The sequence below is a fragment of the Schistosoma haematobium genome, chromosome ZW (genome assembly GCF_000699445.3).
Source record: "Schistosoma haematobium chromosome ZW, whole genome shotgun sequence".
NCBI lineage: Eukaryota > Metazoa > Platyhelminthes > Trematoda > Strigeidida > Schistosomatidae > Schistosoma > Schistosoma haematobium.
Window position 1 is genome coordinate 17270457 of NC_067195.1, and position 20197 is coordinate 17290653.

At 31.4% G+C, this 20197-nt stretch overlaps 1 protein-coding gene across 1 annotated transcript in view; it reads right to left on the reverse strand.

Annotated features, from left to right (window-relative positions):
* MS3_00001097 (uncharacterized protein) overlaps positions 1-16477 on the reverse strand; it is a 53417-nt gene extending 36940 nt beyond the window's left edge. Inside the window, exon 1 of the mRNA XM_051208604.1 lies at positions 16291-16477. The gene's annotated coding sequence lies outside the window, so the exon portion shown is untranslated. The remainder of the gene's footprint in view (positions 1-16290) is intronic.
* Positions 16478-20197: the final 3720 nt, after the last annotated feature.

Below are 20197 nucleotides of genomic sequence, written 5' to 3' on the forward strand. Positions count from 1 at the left end.
AAGAGGGGTGAAGGTTTTGTTGGTCGAATTCGCATGTACTTATGTCGATGGAGTCTTGAGCTTATTACTTACTATAGGATAGTTGAGGACGGTTGGCTGGTAAAACAGCTCAATCTAGACTGTGTTACTTATGTTGAAACTCGAATGTTAAAAATTCTAGGATAACCGTTTTCTAAACCAATATGCTGCGACTATATAGAGAAATATCAGGGTGGATAATTTCTATCATGAAATGATATTAATCGAATAGTCATTAAAAATAAACAGAGCACTAAACAGCTGTCTCGTTTTCGTTTGAAATTAGTCAATAATGTACACCAGCAACTTAACACGTTGTCAAATCTAACGGTGAGGACAATATCTTTAGACCACTGAATTGGTATTCCTTGATTCACCTTACATAACAATTACATTTTTGGTTTTATGTTTGTTCACTGGATCAGATTAACTTATAAGAAAAATATTATTCATTCATTATCTAAATCTTTTCAAATTATTTTATTCAAGTTTGGTTCAGTTGTTTATAAATGAAAAATTGTACACTTTTATAGTCATTTAGAATATAATTCACCTAGGGAGTAGATGTTATTCCTTTGACAACGTTGCTAAAGAAATTTCAAGATAATTTTCGAGGATCGTGTTTGATTAGTGTTGGATTATGATAGAACCTTTTTATTCAGAACTATAATTCAGTTTTAAATTGATTAGAAAATCTACAGTTTAAATATAAACAGGAAATTTGTTGATTTTCTAATTATTAGAATAAGGGTTTGTGGAGATTGTAGTAATTTTAATAGTTGAATTCATGAATTGGTGTGAACTAGACCACCATTGAAAACCTGGAGGTACTGGACGTCAGTTTTGTTCTGGTGTGGGAAGCAAGATCATGGATGGATTTAAGTTGGATACTAACACCGCTGAATTTTAGCTCAGTGGTCTAGAGGTCAAGCGTTCATGCACGAAACCGAAGGTCCTGCCTTCAGAATCATGGATGCGCACTGCTGAGGAATCCCATGCTAGGACGAAACGGCCGTCCAGTGCTTACATGAACTCATGAATTCAACTATTAGGATTTCATAATTGGTGGTTACTTTTAAGCTTAATAGAAAATATCTAGTTCATAAAAGTTAGTATGGATTCATATAAGCTGAGAAATTACTGAAGACTACGTGACCACTGACTTACTATTTTGTTTTAGATTAGGAATTCTAGCAAAAACTCTGTAATACTAAGAAGTTAGAGAAGTTGAAGGCATATCACAAGTCGATCAAGGAAATGAAATATCGACGGTTGAAAAATAATCATGAGTATTACGAGATCTGAAAACTTTGAAGAACCACAGACAAATAACTACTAGCCCTTAATTTTAGATTAAAAAACCCAGTTAATTATGGAAATTCATTGTGTGTGTAGAATGAACTCAAAACAACGGTATAAGATTTTGTTTCATGGACATACATTTTCCGTTATCTTGAACAGAACAAGAATAAAGATTCGAACGAAATAGTATGAATTCATTTTATTTCATTAGGTTCTCGTCAACTACTCACAATCTGTAATATTTCAAAATTGAAATAACCAATTGTGCTAAAAACACTGACAAAGGTGGATTTGGTTGGAAGTTACTTTGAACAGGCATTAGTATGGTACTGAAAACATGCAAATAAATTTAAAATACTAAATAATATATTGCAAATATACATTGTAAGTAGAAGAGCATTCTACAATATTGATATTAGCAAAAGACTAAAGGGTTAGAAGTAAATAATTTCTTGACAATACAGTGTCTAACTTCACACTGATTGTCCCTGAACCATCGTCACCTTTAAATCCGAAATGGATGGTTGTTTTAGTAGAAACCCTTCAAATGAAAAAAAAGAGCAACCCTTTATGGAGTCTACCGTTTCAATAAATGATCTATAAAATAGAATTGCTAAATACTCTTACAATTTCATACTAATTAATGAGAAATCAATTAATTTCTATTTCTATTCCCCAGTAAAACAGAAGGCATCATGATTGTGAAATTAATTAACTACTGTAAAGTGAAGTGAATAATTCATTCAAATGAAAAGAATCAATTACAGTAAATAAATAGTGTTCGCTTAAATTTTTCTCTACTAATTTTTTTCTCCACTGTATGAACTTTTAATATCTGATCATATCACTTTATTATTTCGTTCTATTCTCTATTTTAGGTGAGTTCAGTAATTATTATTTATTGCTTAGTAAACTTATTTTTGTTATGCTGTCCCTCCCTCTCTTTCTCTCCCCCTATTTGTTTTATTTAATACAAGAGTTGAACTTAGTTATTGACTTTGGGCGTTATTAAACACTTTAATCGATTTAAAATAAATAAATCTTAGTGGCGGCATGAATTTCTATTTGAAAAATCAGTCAATGGGTTTTACGCATTAATATTAGCTAAACAATTATATATATATATATATATATATATATATATATATATATATATATGTATATATATATATATTTAAAAGCCTGTTTATCCAAAAGAAATTTAATTTTTATTAGGAAGGTGAACAGACGGAATATGTATATTTATGTATATTGTAAGTAAATAGGGAATATTGTTAGTATGAAATTCAATCAAACCACTCAATTGCCACATCCAGATCTGGTCGAATGAGTTTGAACTTATGACCCAATTACTGAAATGCAAGTGATTTGAAAGAGATAGATATATATAGAGAGAGAACAACAGCCTTACAGTGTTAAATATTATATTCAGTGGATTGAATGCATAAATAAATCATTTAAAATGAGAATAAGAGATCCCACCTTTGTCAGTGTTTTTAGCACAATTGGTTATTTCAATTTTGAAATATTACAGATTGTGAGTAGTTGACGAGAACCTAATGAAATAAAATGAATTCATACTATTTCGTTCGAATCTTTATTCTTGTTCTGTTCAAGATAACGGAAAATGTATGTCCATGAAACAAAATCTTATACCGTTGTTTTGAGTTCATTCTACACACACAATGAATTTCCATAATTAACTGGGTTTTTTAATCTAAAATTAAGGGCTAGTAGTTATTTGTCTGTGGTTCTTCAAAGTTTTCAGATCTCGTAATACTCATGATTATTTTTCAACCGTCGATATTTCATTTCCTTGATCGACTTGTGATATGCCTTCAACTTCTCTAACTTCTTAGTATTACAGAGTTTTTGCTAGAATTCCTAATCTAAAACAAAATAGTAAGTCAGTGGTCACGTAGTCTTCAGTAATTTCTCAGCTTATATGAATCCATACTAACTTTTATGAACTAGATATTTTCTATTAAGCTTAAAAGTAACCACCAATTATGAAATCCTAATAGTTGAATTCATGAGTTCATGTAAGCACTGGACGGCCGTTTCGTCCTAGCATGGGATTCCTCAGCAGTGCGCATCCATGATTCTGAAGGCAGGACCTTCGGTTTCGTGCATGAACGCTTGACCTCTAGACCACTGAGCTAAAATTCAGCGGTGTTAGTATCCAACTTAAATCCATCCATGATCTTGCTTCCCACACCAGAACAAAACTGACGTCCAGTACCTCCAGGTTTTCAATGGTGGTCTAGTTCACACCAATTCATGAATTCAACTATTAAAATTACTACAATCTCCACAAACCCTTATTCTAATAATTAGAAAATCAACAAATTTCCTGTTTATATTTAAACTGTAGATTTTCTAATCAATTTAAAACTGAATTATAGTTCTGAATAAAAAGGTTCTATCATAATCCAACACTAATCAAACACGATCCTCGAAAATTATCTTGAAATTTCTTTAGCAACGTTGTCAAAGGAATAACATCTACTCCCTAGGTGAATTATATTCTAAATGACTATAAAAGTGTACAATTTTTCATTTATAAACAACTGAACCAAACTTGAATAAAATAATTTGAAAAGATTTAGATAATGAATGAATAATATTTTTCTTATAAGTTAATCTGATCCAGTGAACAAACATAAAACCAAAAATGTAATTGTTATGTAAGGTGAATCAAGGAATACCAATTCAGTGGTCTAAAGATATTGTCCTCACCGTTAGATTTGACAACGTGTTAAGTTGCTGGTGTACATTATTGACTAATTTCAAACGAAAACGAGACAGCTGTTTAGTGCTCTGTTTATTTTTAATGACTATTCGATTAATATCATTTCATGATAGAAATTATCCACCCTGATATTTCTCTATATAGTCGCAGCATATTGGTTTAGAAAACGGTTATCCTAGAATTTTTAACATTCGAGTTTCAACATAAGTAACACAGTCTAGATTGAGCTGTTTTACCAGCCAACCGTCCTCAACTATCCTATAGTAAGTAATAAGCTCAAGACTCCATCGACATAAGTACATGCGAATTCGACCAACAAAACCTTCACCCCTCTTTTACTTGATTTGAAATCACTTTTCCAAATTACTTGACAAGAACTTTCGGAAAAAGACATAAAACGGAATTCGTTTGTAAAAGTTGCTTAAATATTCCCGCTGATATTATGCACTGTAATTGATCAGTCTTTTTTGTGTAAATGCAACTTAATTGGACTGTCTCGATATCGTCATCCAGTCACAAGTGCTTTAAGCAGAGTTGAAAAGTGATTCGCAGTGAAATTCAGGACGCGCGTTGCGTCTTAATCTGGACTCATTAACTAAATGTACCTACACCCAATTTGATGTTCACACCAGGACTTGGATACAGCAACTTTCGCTTCAAACGCCCAACAAGATATTCACTTGATTATAGGCTCATATAGCCATTAGTTTATCCAACGGGGGCGAATTTTAATTAATTTCCAAGGGCTGTGTGACGGTGATAATTACAAAGTTATAGACGACTTATAATTATACACCTTAAATTTGCTCGTATAACTAGTTTAGCCGTAATATTTTCCACCTCCTAAAGGCGACTAAATTTTTAGTAAATGTGTGTGTTGTGCGTAATCAAATTATCGTCACCAGGATATCTCTAATAACAAGTATATTGGATATTATAGCATTTTGTAGATTGATTAATTTTAAAATTTGCATCACGGGGTGATCCTACTTAGACAACCACTGAAAACCATGAAGCACTATATGCACAGAACTGAGGAACTCCATACTAGGACAATATATCTGTTCAATCCTTTCTAAATTTTATTGGTTGTTCAATTGAGATCAATCTATGATATAAACTATGAACCAAGTTTCAATTAGTTTCTGTTCTAAACCTATCCATTACTCCATTGAGTCTTATCTCAAACTAAATTACTGATCAATTAACATGAGTGTGATAAATTCAAATCTACGCAAAATAATAATTCAGACATGAAAATCTTTTGATGTACAATATATCATAGTTTAAAAGAACATGAAAAGTAGTAATTTTCAGAGAATATTTAAAATTATCTACCTACATTACAATTGTTAATATTAGAGTTAATTATAACAAATTCAAGTCTAGTAGAAAGGAATAAACTTATTGATGTGTACACATCAATGTTCAGGTTACTATTGGTTACTATATGTTACTGAATGCAAGAAAATGAGTTATTGTTTTTAAAAAAATTATGTTCCTATTTCCTCTTTTTCTCCATTTTAGTTCAATGTAATTTTTATTCTCTTGTATGTATGTAGGGAATAAACTAAACAGTAAGTACGTTTTTGTAAAATATTGAAAAATGTTTTATTATGAGGTGTTTTTTTTTACAGTGTTACATTTTAGCTGATTTTTCCTCGTTGATGATTCTGTTACTGATATGTTGAACAGTAGTATTTTCTAATATAGACTGAGTATTTTGATTGATCTTTTCAGTTTATAACATAAAGTAACTTGAGGTAAGCAACCGATGAAAATTGTTGAAAAATTCCCGTTTTATTAAAAGTATGGGTATATGAATAAAGGATATTCTCTTTAATAAATTCTTATCAGGTTCGACAGTTATATATCAAAATTAATGTTTCGAAGGGATGGCCAGGTTTAAGGCGAATATGTCATTTAAAATCACCGCTTGTGAAATTAAGGATTGTTGGCGAAATAAAATTAAATTGTCCATATTAGAATTGCTCATGAGTGATTTTCACATAAATCACCTTATAGGTCAATTGAAATTATGAGATTAGGGATTAGTTAAAGTTACTCATTATCCGTTTGTAATTCGTGGACATTGTTGAATTTTATCAAGATCATGAACCAAAATAAGCTAGACAACCGTCGAAAACCCGAAAGCACTGGGTAATCATTATGTGCTCACCGGTAACAAATTCCAACAAGCAACTCCTCAAGTTCTAGTCAGAAGCCGTGACCGATGGAGTTTGGATGTAACGAAGGTACTCCTCGAAGACAATGGAAGATTGTCTTGCAATGCCGTAGATTGATTAAACTCTAACTTGTACACGATTGGATCCCAACTCAGTGGTCCAGAGTTTTGAAATTAATAATGTGCATTGTTCACTCGAACATGTTCATAGGTTCATTAGAATCGAGAGATTTTAAGGGCTGGTACTATGCCAAGCTCACTTAGGTTATTTCAGCCTCTGGACAAACCGATCTATCCATTCTTCTCGAGCCACATTTTTATCTCGTCACTTCTTCTCTTATTAACCCTGACTGCTTTTATATGATCGTATGTGTTTTAATTGCTTACCCATTCATCATGTGTCTGTAACTTACTTTTGTTTGACTTTAAATATCGATTCATGCTTGATTAAATTGAGTTGGTTCACTTGCCTTCTCCACCGCGTGTCATTTCGTTCCGCTTCCCTCACTTTGTTTCCCTGGTTGTCTGTCCATATAAACGATTGCATGAAATATACGTATTCGAAATTCATTCTCGTATTTGACTTACTTAATTCCATCGTTCATTGACGTAATTTAAGACGATGTTTATATACGAGGGTAGTCGGGATGTATATTTCAATAACAATCAGCACACGATTCATTTGGAGTCAGTTGCAGGGCCACACAAAAACGATGAACCCGACGACGAACCTAACTGGGTAAACTACGTCGATGAAGAAATTTCTTCACTCCATACTTTCGAAGAATGAACCCAACTTAGCTTAGTTAATCGATAATGTCATCAAACCACTATAAAAAGATTAATAATCAGATAAATCTAACAATAATAATAATAATAATAAATGTTTGGTCGAAAATTACGTGATATATACAACAGTATAAATAAGGAAGGAATTTGTGATTAGGGGTGTGTGGTAATTAAATTTTCCGAATGTTTGTAAGCATCATAGTAATAATTATGTTCATGATAACGATACTAATAATACTAAGATATTTAATAATATAAATTTAAGCTATGAAAATACAGAGAGATCACATTTACATAAGTCATAAATTCTCTATTACAACAGAAATGAATATTGAATACGTTACCGATGAGTAAAATAGAATACTAAATAGATACTTTATTTATTCTATTTTGAATCTTGAATTTCTTTTCAAGAGTATATCTATAACCATAATTATTATTAGTATTTCTATTGTATACTCTCTTGTGACCAAGACAAACTTAAAATATAGAATCAAATCCAGTGTATAACTATAACCGGAACAGAATAATAAATGACACTAATTATATTAATTAAAATAAGAAACTATTATTCTCACAAATATTTCAGTAAATTATAATTATATTGTCCAACAGCTTAGGCAATGTAACAAACAAATAAAGCAAATCAATTATGTCATCAACTCCGATTAAAAAGGTGTAGCTTAAAGGTGAGTACATAAATCTTATACTTGGTGTATGAGTTGAATTACTGTATTATTGTTATTGTTATTATTAGTAATATTAATAATTTACCTCACTAAGCAATAAATGTCTTCCATCACTACCCTAATAGTGCATAAATGCCTATATACTTTATTACTGAATGAGTAAAAATGTTAAGGTCACGAAATGAACTAAGTTAAACAACAAATAAAAATCAGGAAACACTGAAGAACTGTTTCATCCTAGTATTGAACTTATCAGTAGTGCGTATTTGCCACACTAGGGACCGAATCCAGTACTTTGAGATCTCACAGTGAGCACTTGATCTTTAGATCACTAGGTTGCTATCCATCAGTTTACAATTTTAGCTTCAGTTCATCCTCGAATGTTACTGATGGGTAACTATGTCATTCCCGACACTGCTGAGCCACACTAGTTACAATGACGTTCAATAAATCCCTAATACTAATGGTTATCACATGGTCACTGATGAATTATTTTGAGAGGATTCCTCAAATTCTAGTGAAGAGCCGTGATCAGTGGAGTTCGATCGTGTTGAGTGTGAAACAGTTACCAACTGAAGACAAATGAAAATAGTTACCCAAAATTTCGAATCGATTGGAACCAGACACCTAAATGAGTGGACGCCACCTCAGTGGTCTAGAGGTTAAATGCTGATCGCGAGACCTGAAGGTACAGGGTTCAATCCCCTTTATGGTGTATGTGCATATTTGATTGCCCTATAGGTAGAAACAGATGTTTATTACCTCCTGGTTTTAATTAATAATTGTCCAACCTAGATAAATTGGAAATCTCATTAATATTAGACAGTTTCCACACACCACTGTGAATAAAAATAATCATATAGATTTTATTATCATACAATACAGCATAGCATACAAGCCCGTCAATAACAAAGAATATTACCTCTCTATACCTTTTGTATAGCATATTATGTTTACACCTACCCATTCAATTAAGAATAAACGGTACCAACAAAATCAACGATATTAGTGATTTCACTGTTATTAGCAATATAAAATCACATGACCCACCAGACTCAATCGAATTCAATATACCGTGTTAGTATTCGTTCAAGTTAATTGGACTTAATGCCAGCTTTTTCCGCAAGTTTTTACGGTTTAATTGATTAACCATTAATTTTGTAACCATTCAATAAAATTGGATGGAGATATCTAGTTAGTGTTGTTAATAAACTGGATTTAAAAATACGTACTGTTCAGCGCTAGATCCTTTCCTCTATTGTAACTAGCTTGCATCCAGGTTTGTTGGCTCTTTACTTAATTTTTTCTGAATTTGAGCGTCAGCCCTACTGTTAGGCATCACACTAGGATGAAACAGCTGTCTATTACATTTTGATTAAAGATGATCCTTTAACTAGTGCCAGTTTACTTTGAAATAATGTAAAATCCTCAATAAACCAAATGTTATGTGTTGTGGTCTTATGTCGTATGAACATATAACGTAATGATACCGCCAATTAGAGAGCAGTGACTTATCGACTGGACACAACGACGCACAACCCGTAAGAGTAGTTTAGAGTCCTTATCGATATATTTCCAACTCATTATAATGAGTTGGAAATATATCTTTGAAAAACATATGGTTTCTTCAGCAATAAAAGATTTGCGTATGAAGAATGATGGAGAATTATTACAATCTATGATATCAGTACTTTAATCAAAAAGTTTTCTAAACTGAGTGATATGTAAGTTCAATTGATCTAGTCCATCCTTATATAGGATGAAGAGAAAGAACTCCTACATCCATAAATTAAAGTGAGAACATAGACGTCTGAGTTTATTAATACAACTTTCCTAATTTTACATCAAGTTAGTGACTGGATGCGTCATTGAATTATTGAACAAGAGTAAATTCCTTTTTGAACTGCAAACAGATTTTGCTAATGAGTATCAACATAGATTAAACTTATGTTTATGGCTTTTTGTCTACAATCTTCAGTCTGTTAAAGTTGAGTTTTAACTTATTTACCCCATTAATGTATTAAAGGATGATGAAGGGATACAAAATGATTAACGTGTGATTAAAATACTTTCAATTAAAATGTTTTGAAGGAGATAATAGAAGCAATTGAATTCAAGTTAAAATATTCTAACTTAATGAGGTGATAAGTATACTTTTAGTTTATGAAACGATCAGTTTAATTCAGCATGAAGTACAGGAAAACATAATTCCACTGATATGAACTCATTTATTTATAAGAGGATGATTAAATTCTATATATCAAATCCATAAATGCGTAAACTATTGGTTGATTAGTATTTTCTTTGAATCCTATTGTACTGTGACCTTGAAAATAAATTATTTAATCCTTGAAGATAGTCAAGTAGGATTTATTACAGTCGCATCTGATATGATGAACATTAACATATCAGTGTTCAAATAGAAACAAGTTTAAATTGGAGTCTTGAAAAGACACATGTTCTAAACAGTTGACTCTTAGATGAACAAACGGATCATATTCACTTACTTGTTTGGTATTATATTCCGACGAGATTAATGAATGGTAACTGTTGGGATCTATTCATGGACTAGGACTACACATATATCTTTATTGTATAACTGTTAAGTAATTAAACTATGTATATTCATATTCCCCTTATCATAAGCTTTATTTCGACCTATAGACTATTATTACACGGTTTACCATTTTTAAGTTATGTCCAGTTTATTAATTACAGTTTCCCACAAACGTTTTGGTCTAGATCTTGTACAAATGTTATTCTCTATTTCATGGTATGATGCAGTCTGATTTGGTTATATATAAACCCAGTATGTTTGAAATACATGATTCATATCTCGGGGGTCGAGACTGGTTTTCTCGACTCAACAAGCACGGCGAGACGCGAAGAAGGATCGATAAGGACTCTAAACTACTCTTACGGGTTGTGCGTCGTTGTGTCCAGTCGATAAGTCACTGCTCTCTAATTGGCGGTATCATTACGTTATATGTTCATACGACATAAGACCACAACACATAACATTTGGTTTATTGAGGATTTTACATTATTTCAAAGTAAACTGGCACTAGTTAAAGGATCATCTTTAATCAAAATGTAATAGACAGCTGTTTCATCCTAGTGTGATGCCTAACAGTAGGGCTGACGCTCAAATTCAGAAAAAATTAAGTAAAGAGCCAACAAACCTGGATGCAAGCTAGTTACAATAGAGGAAAGGATCTAGCGCTGAACAGTACGTATTTTTAAATCCAGTTTATTAACAACACTAACTAGATATCTCCATCCAATTTTATTGAATGGTTACAAAATTAATGGTTAATCAATTAAACCGTAAAAACTTGCGGAAAAAGCTGGCATTAAGTCCAATTAACTTGAACGAATACTAACACGGTATATTGAATTCGATTGAGTCTGGTGGGTCATGTGATTTTATATTGCTAATAACAGTGAAATCACTAATATCGTTGATTTTGTTGGTACCGTTTATTCTTAATTGAATGGGTAGGTGTAAACATAATATGCTATACAAAAGGTATAGAGAGGTAATATTCTTTGTTATTGACGGGCTTGTATGCTATGCTGTATTGTATGATAATAAAATCTATATGATTATTTTTATTCACAGTGGTGTGTGGAAACTGTCTAATATTAATGAGATTTCCAATTTATCTAGGTTGGACAATTATTAATTAAAACCAGGAGGTAATAAACATCTGTTTCTACCTATAGGGCAATCAAATATGCACATACACCATAAAGGGATTGAACCCTGTACCTTCAGGTCTCGCGATCAGCATTTAACCTCTAGACCACTGAGGTGGCGTCCACTCATTTAGGTGTCTGGTTCCAATCGATTCGAAATTTTGGGTAACTATTTTCATTTGTCTTCAGTTGGTAACTGTTTCACACTCAACACGATCGAACTCCACTGATCACGGCTCTTCACTAGAATTTGAGGAATCCCTCTCAAAATAATTCATCAGTGACCATGTGATAACCATTAGTATTAGGGATTTATTGAACGTCATTGTAACTAGTGTGGCTCAGCAGTGTCGGGAATGACATAGTTACCCATCAGTAACATTCGAGGATGAACTGAAGCTAAAATTGTAAACTGATGGATAGCAACCTAGTGATCTAAAGATCAAGTGCTCACTGTGAGATCTCAAAGTACTGGATTCGGTCCCTAGTGTGGCAAATACGCACTACTGATAAGTTCAATACTAGGATGAAACAGTTCTTCAGTGTTTCCTGATTTTTATTTGTTGTTTAACTTAGTTCATTTCGTGACCTTAACATTTTTACTCATTCAGTAATAAAGTATATAGGCATTTATGCACTATTAGGGTAGTGATGGAAGACATTTATTGCTTAGTGAGGTAAATTATTAATATTACTAATAATAACAATAACAATAATACAGTAATTCAACTCATACACCAAGTATAAGATTTATGTACTCACCTTTAAGCTACACCTTTTTAATCGGAGTTGATGACATAATTGATTTGCTTTATTTGTTTGTTACATTGCCTAAGCTGTTGGACAATATAATTATAATTTACTGAAATATTTGTGAGAATAATAGTTTCTTATTTTAATTAATATAATTAGTGTCATTTATTATTCTGTTCCGGTTATAGTTATACACTGGATTTGATTCTATATTTTAAGTTTGTCTTGGTCACAAGAGAGTATACAATAGAAATACTAATAATAATTATGGTTATAGATATACTCTTGAAAAGAAATTCAAGATTCAAAATAGAATAAATAAAGTATCTATTTAGTATTCTATTTTACTCATCGGTAACGTATTCAATATTCATTTCTGTTGTAATAGAGAATTTATTCAGTGTATTTCTTGAAAATATTGATTATAAAAAGAAGTTATCTCACTATAATTAACTTGATCTGAGGAATACATTCTTGAAGTTTTAATGAGAACCTTTAATAATTTTACAATGACAGTTTATAGTGAACAGTAAATATTGGTGACATTTCTATACTTAGATACTAATTAAATCATGTTTATATAAGTATAATTACCTTATTGATTAGGCAAAATACATTTTTATCTTAATTGAATTCTATATAGAATGAAAAGATATATGTTACTGAAATATAATAAAAAGATTAATTAATTATCGATTGTTGTATCCTACTAAACAGTTCTTCAAGTGGTATATTCTTAAGTGAACTATCCACTTGAAAGTAAATTGAAGTAATTCAATAAAAATAAATAATATTATCGTCAGTTTCCTTTTTGTAGATTCATCAATCGACAAGAAATTATAGTTTTAATCTTTGCACAGAAACAAATCTAAAATTAAAACATATCTTGTTTGTTATTCCGTATTGCAAAAAACAACAAAACAAAACAAACAATGACAATGAAATCTTTGCATTTCTAAACTCCCATTATATTTTAATGAAAAATAATTATTTTAGTTGTTACTTTATACATAAATTACCTTACACTATATTTTAAACCACAATCTAATTATAGACAATCGTTGAGAACTAATTAGGATTAGACAGATATTTTGTTTTAGAATGGGACTCTTCAGAAGTACACATCCTAAGTTTCTCGGCAAACGCTCAATCTTCAAATTACTGAGTTAGTACCTGATGATTTACATGCACAGATTCAAATAATCTGTGATATTGCATAAGCACTATCTAATACCATTGATGAGTAGTTGTGCCACTTCCAATATGGTTTGACTCCATTGATAACAGATTTTGACCAGAACTTTGAGAATTACCTCTCATACGATATAGGTTAAACTTGTAGCGAGCATTTTTTTTCACTTTATTTATTTAGATTCCAGTTCACGTGCATATTTAGCCAAAAACCACACTTTAGTGTCTGTGAGCCAGTGGTGCTGTTTAACTGACCAAGTTAAAGTTAGTAAAGCGGTGTTTAAACAAGGAACCCAGTAGTTAGAAATCAAATGCTTTAGCGAATAAGTTAACTAAAACATAATAATGCTAGGTAAACTGTTTGCTTGGATCTGTAACTTGATATTTGAAAATTGAATGCTTTTATTAATAAGCTTTTACCTTATAAGAAGAAACATTTCATATCGTACTATTGTTAATTATATCCTATATGAATATAAAAGCTGTAGTAAACTATCTTAGAGATAACGCCTAAGATTTTGTATATCAATAGTCCTGATAGCCGTTATTAAATGAATCCCACTGGTATACATATTTCAGAAGACAATACGAAGCGTGGACTAAAGTTTCTTATTGAACAGTGCGAATCACTAAGCTACAAGCACACAAGGCGAATTAGAGAAGAAATGCTAACGCAAACTAGCAAATACAGAGGCAAACCAAGAGTCGAATAGTTTGATAAGATTTGAACACATATACATGAAAGTGAATGATTGATCGAACGATTTAAGCAACTAATACTTAAGCTAGTAAGAGAGGTATATGTATGCTGTAACACGTGATCTGGCATGCAGACATAATGACAATATTTCATGCAATTGGTCCCCTTTATGAATTTAAATAGAGCAAGAACAAACATTGATGCAGAATAGTATGAATTCATACTATTTCGAGGTTTCTCGTCAGCTGCTTATAAACCAAAATTGTGATAGAATTTATTACATGGAGATAGTGTGAAACAATTGACATAAATTAGTGTAAATAACTGGATTACAATACTAACTATATATATATATATATATGTTTGTTCTTGCTCTATATAATGACGATAATTATACAGAAATATACAAACTGTTACTGTTCTAATGACACTGACTGTTAAATAACTTAATTGAAGGACTTGACAGAATTAAACGTTAGCAGACTTAAGTGTAGGTGAGGTGCTATCAGGGGATAAATTACGTAAGTGCTTCTACGAATTAAAATTACATTTTAGTTACAGATATTGACATGATACTTGGAGTACATCGATTTACTGTAAAATATCAGAATCTGCAATAAAACTGTATAAATAGAAAACAGTTAGTGATATATTTGATTAAAATGTAATATATATCCACTGTCCAGTAGTATTTAATAACTATTCAGATGTTAAAATGTATTAGTAAGATTTTTATGGAGATAAAAGTCGAATATTGGTTAGCAGTGGAATGTAGGCTTATGTTTCGTCCTGTTTAGGACTAGTCAGATGGATAAGCCTGCATTTCAGTGTTTAATGGTAACATAACAAAAATTAGTTACAAAATACATTGTCGTAGTTATAATTGCCTGTTCTGAACTGATAAAATCTTTCTGAAAGAGAATAAAGCTAGGAATGTAGACGATCATTCATACCAATAATGACATCACCAAATTTCAATTTAACATCTGAGGACATTTTCTAATACATGTTAATGTACAAATAGTTAAATAATCCGGTCAAACATAAGAAGTTTTACAGATTATTAAATATATAACTATTATTAAGGTTCTACTCAATTAACTATTATTAATTTTTCAGTAGTTTACCGCTACTTTAATTTAATCTATATTTCTTGATACGCAGCTAAGTAATATGACTCATTTACCAAGTACAGATATTCGGTACTGTTTTAAGTCATTGTTTGTTTGTATAAGGATTAGGTGATACTATTACTCGACTAAATAAACTGATTTACATGACCACGTAGTTTGACCGTGAGACTTGATAACTGAAATCTAAATGATTTAGTCACTAAGCCACTGTTTCACAAAGATAATCTAATTACTTTATTAACAGGGTTTAAACTACAGAATACCCTTAATTATTTTTCTATAAGGTTAAAAATCATAATATTAGAATTAGATTATAAACTTATCTCATTCATTTAAGAATACTGGATGAGAACATCAAGTTAGACTAATAACTTCAATACATTTTGTCTGTGAACATTTTTTGTCATGAAACATCAATCCAACAATCATTAAATAAAAACTATTAACAACTGTTATCTATAGCGCAATTTTCCACATAAGATATTTTAAAATACATAAATTTATGACAAACATTCTACATGTTTCATTAGTGTGTCCAAATTCTTCTATGCAAATATCTCTGAATTAACAGGTCAAAAGAAGGCACTTTACGACTGTATAGTTTTCTAAGTGAGATTATAATTTATGGACGACTTTCGAGCGATGCTGAAGTGACCTTGAGAATGGACACCTACTGATAAGGACTAAATAAGGGATATAAACCAGTTAGAATTATGATTTACAATTGATAGTTAGAGTTAAAAATTAGATTTAGAGTTTTCATCACGAAGTGACATCAGCTATAATGCCAAAACTATTTAGCCAAATGTATGGATGAATCTCGAGCTAAAGTTCATGACCCGTTACCTTATATCTGACTGGTTCGTCTATAAATTAGTCTCACCGTTTTTTATAGAGTACAAATTTAATCATCAGTAGGATAGTATCCTACAGTTGAAATATTTGTTATAACCATTTCATTTCCTAAAAAAACATATGTATGATAAATTATAATAAACTTGTATACAACTGAACAGAAGAAACACCACTGAATATAATTTACACATTCAATAAATAATAAAAGAGCTCAGTCAGCTTACTCATCTAATCACATTAAGTATTTGATTTACTCACGATGAATTTTATTTTTAGCAATACTGTTCCCATTAGAAATGAACTGGGGATAAATAATGAATATTTACGGAGATAAGTATTTCCGAAATAATATTTTTGTCAGATCTTATTTATTTAACTGTTTTGTATAATTTAGATTTCTGGGTAAAAAAACAACAAAAGAAAACAATAATAAATACTTTGTATTATTTAAGCTATATTGAAATGTATTTTCCCTGATTCACGGAGTTGCTATAAATGTTTCTGATTGGATATTGCAAACGAAACTCTGATTGGCTAATCTATTTCCCTCTAGTTAGTTGTGAATTCAATTATAAATAATGTAAATGTGATGTCAAATAATTTTGTTGAAAATCTGTGTCACTTATGTTTATATTTATCAGTTAATATATCCATACATGTAAAAAAATTAATTAAATAAGGAATATGACGATACTGATACGAACAAAATACAAAAGTGCTATACGTTAGAGCAGAAATATCAAGAAGTGGAGTTGATATTTGATGGTGTGCTTTCACCTAGTTAATATCGAGATTGAATACCAAAGAACATTGATTTCAGATAACTAAACGCATCTACAAAGATATCTGGAATGCTTTGAAAAGACCAATTAATTTGAAAGATATAAGTATCCGAAAACTGTTTACAAAATCATGATCGTTTCATGTTAAAGTCAACATTAAATGGGATAGATATGATAATCAAGAACTAAAATGAATAACTTCAAAAACAACACAACACTGGATTGATTGATCTGAACAAAAATAATATACGTGCAATAAACTAGTGTGTACAAAAATTGGCACTGTGCGAATACCTATGATCACATTTTTTTAAAGAAATAAATGAAATTTTCCAGTCAAGGCTGGTTCGAAAGATCAAGATAAGTTTTTACCAAATAAGTATAATTAATTCCCGAAATGGAAGCTAAAACTATAAACAATCAAACTATCATTTAGTAGTTTTTAAGTATTGTATTTATTAAGAGCTTTAATACCTCATAATCTATGTCATATGCCATCCTAGATCTACACTGTTGAGATATAAACTGTAGTAGCTACGCGACGGTCAACTTAGGCATTTCGGCCATCGTTTCCTCAAACATTTATCTGATGTTATTTGTCCATGTTTTAGATTTGTTTTAACTAATATCTGTCTACAGCGATACGTTACCCACCTTCACAAAATATTTACCCAACATAAATCTAATTACTAATAAATTAAAGAAAAACCACTATAGTGATTGATATATTTTCCTTCTCTGTCCTTCGGAGAAGCGAAAAAAATCTACTATGAGATGTCATAAGAGCAAGACCGATAGTGAACATCTATGAATGGCAATTAGTCAACGTTTAAAAACTATCGATATTTGTTACTTGAATAGTCACAGGTTGAATTTGTACAAAAAGGGGATTTTGTAACGGTTTTGCGCATTTTGACTCTGAAAATTATTTACTTCAATCAAATATCTGGTAATGAATGAAGCATTATTATTTTGTAAACAGAATAAGATTAAACATGGATGAGATCATGATTTTGTTAGTTTTCTACCGTATTTTTAATAAACAGTAATACGTACTTCTAGAATGGACAAAATCTGTCGACTGGTTGCAGTTTTACCGGAAATGTATCTTTTGGCATTTACGTAATCTATTTATCGCTTATTATATGGCGTTTTATCTTTTCTCACTACATAATAAACATTTTACATTGCATAGTACTCGGTGTATATCACAAATAACCAAAGACATTACTTTAAAGCTTAAAAGGTTTCATTTCAAACTTCAAGGGAAGGAGACGAGAATTCTATGGACAAATATGTCAATAACTAAGCCTAATTTATTAGTTTAGTGATTATGATAAAAAAAAAACATTTGTATTAATCAACCAACATGAGATAGCTAAGTATTTAAATGGAAAATTAGTTTGTTTCCCTGGGATGTAAATAGATTTAAATCCGAATGATATCTACATAGAGTATATAAACACCAATTATTGTGACCTTAGGGGTAAATGAAAAAAAAATCGTATGTTTAAAATTCTAAGGTATTTTTTTATTGTATGATGAAACAACATACCGGAAATCACTAACTCAGTTCTTGAGATCAATATCACGTTATCAATTCTTTTTTAAAAAAAAGATATTTAAATTTGTATCTAATTCCCATGAAAATATCAGAAAGGAGAACAAAAAAGAACATTCAGTTTAAACGAATTTATCACCAATCTGTACATTAATTTATAGCATAGCAATTAAAAATTCACAGCAATATTGATGTTCCCTAATATATGTATGACAACAGAAATTGTTACCTATAATATTTAAAAGCTTTATAGGTTATTTATGATTAAGGTAGAAAACATAGACCTGGAATGGATAAAACTCTAAGCATATATAAGTAAGAGATGTGAAAGTTGAAGTGTTCATGATTTAAATGACTTTCAATGGTACTAAGTTGATATTACAAATCGATTACTAGATAGTAAATGATAATATTAGTATTCATCAGATCCTATCAGTCACATTTATATTGTGATCATTAAATTAAGTAAGTATCACACTGGACTTCGTTTGAAATATTTGAAATCTATGAATAGGAATTACAGGAGTCAGACAAGGCTGCTTACTCTACTCCTTCCTCTTTCATCTGGTGGTTGGCTGGATTCTGAAGACCTCCACATCTGAGCGAAAGTACAGAATACAATAGACAGCTCGGAATCGATTGGAAGATTTTGGTTTCGCAAATGAACTGGTTCTTCTATCCCATACACACAAACAAATACAGCCGAAGATAACTAGTGTAGCAGCAGCCTCTGCATCAGTAAGCCTCAACATAAACAAGCGAAAAAGCAAGATCCTCAAATACAACACGAGAACATCAACCTAATCACACTTGATGGAGAAGCTCTGGAATCTTTCATGTATCTGGGAAGCATCGTCGATGAGCGAGGAGTATGTAATGCAGACGCAAATGCATGGATTGACAAGCAGGGGCAGTATTCCTACAGTTGAAGAACATATAGAACTCAAAACAACTTTCAACCAATATCAAAGTCACAGTCTTCAATATGAACATCAAGACAGTTCTACTACATGGAACTGAACTGGCAGAACTACAACAACCACCATCAAACATGTACAATTATTTATAACCAATTGTCTACGCAAGATACTCAGTGTCCGTTGACCCGATACCACCAGCAACAGTCTACTGTGGGCTTTTATCAGGAGAGGAAATTAGGAAAAGATGCTGAAGGCGGATAAAATATACATTACAGAAATCGCCACAGTGCATCACGAAGCAAATGCTAACTTAGAATCCTGAAGGGGAATGGAAAAGAAGGAGATCAATGACCACACTACGTCTGGAATCGGAAACAGACATGAAAAGGATGAATAGTGATTGGAAAGGATTGCTCAGGACAGGGTTGGACGGAAGTGTTGGTGGGAGGCCCGTGCTCCTTCATGAAGGGTAACAGGTGTAAGTAAGTAGAAATTCCTAAACCTACACTTTGTACCTAAGAGAAGCGATGCTACCTCCAGAGTTTCTCAGTTAATGTTGTATTTAGAGACATTATGTGAGTGAATTATGGAAGCGACAAACACTGTGCCAATGTGGTGTTTTCTATTTATACGGATAGATATAAGTATATGTAGCAGGACTAGGGAAATGGGTTGCTTATCAACAGAAGATTGGAATAAAGAGAAGAGGATGAAAAACAGAGAGCAATCGGAATAAAAATAGGATTGGATGAACGATGGGGTGTATAAAGGACAGCCTAAGAAATATGAGCAAATGATGTGTTTAGTATGATTTTTTACATGTTACAAAGGCACTTTGTGATTTTACGTACAAAAATAAAGTGCATTG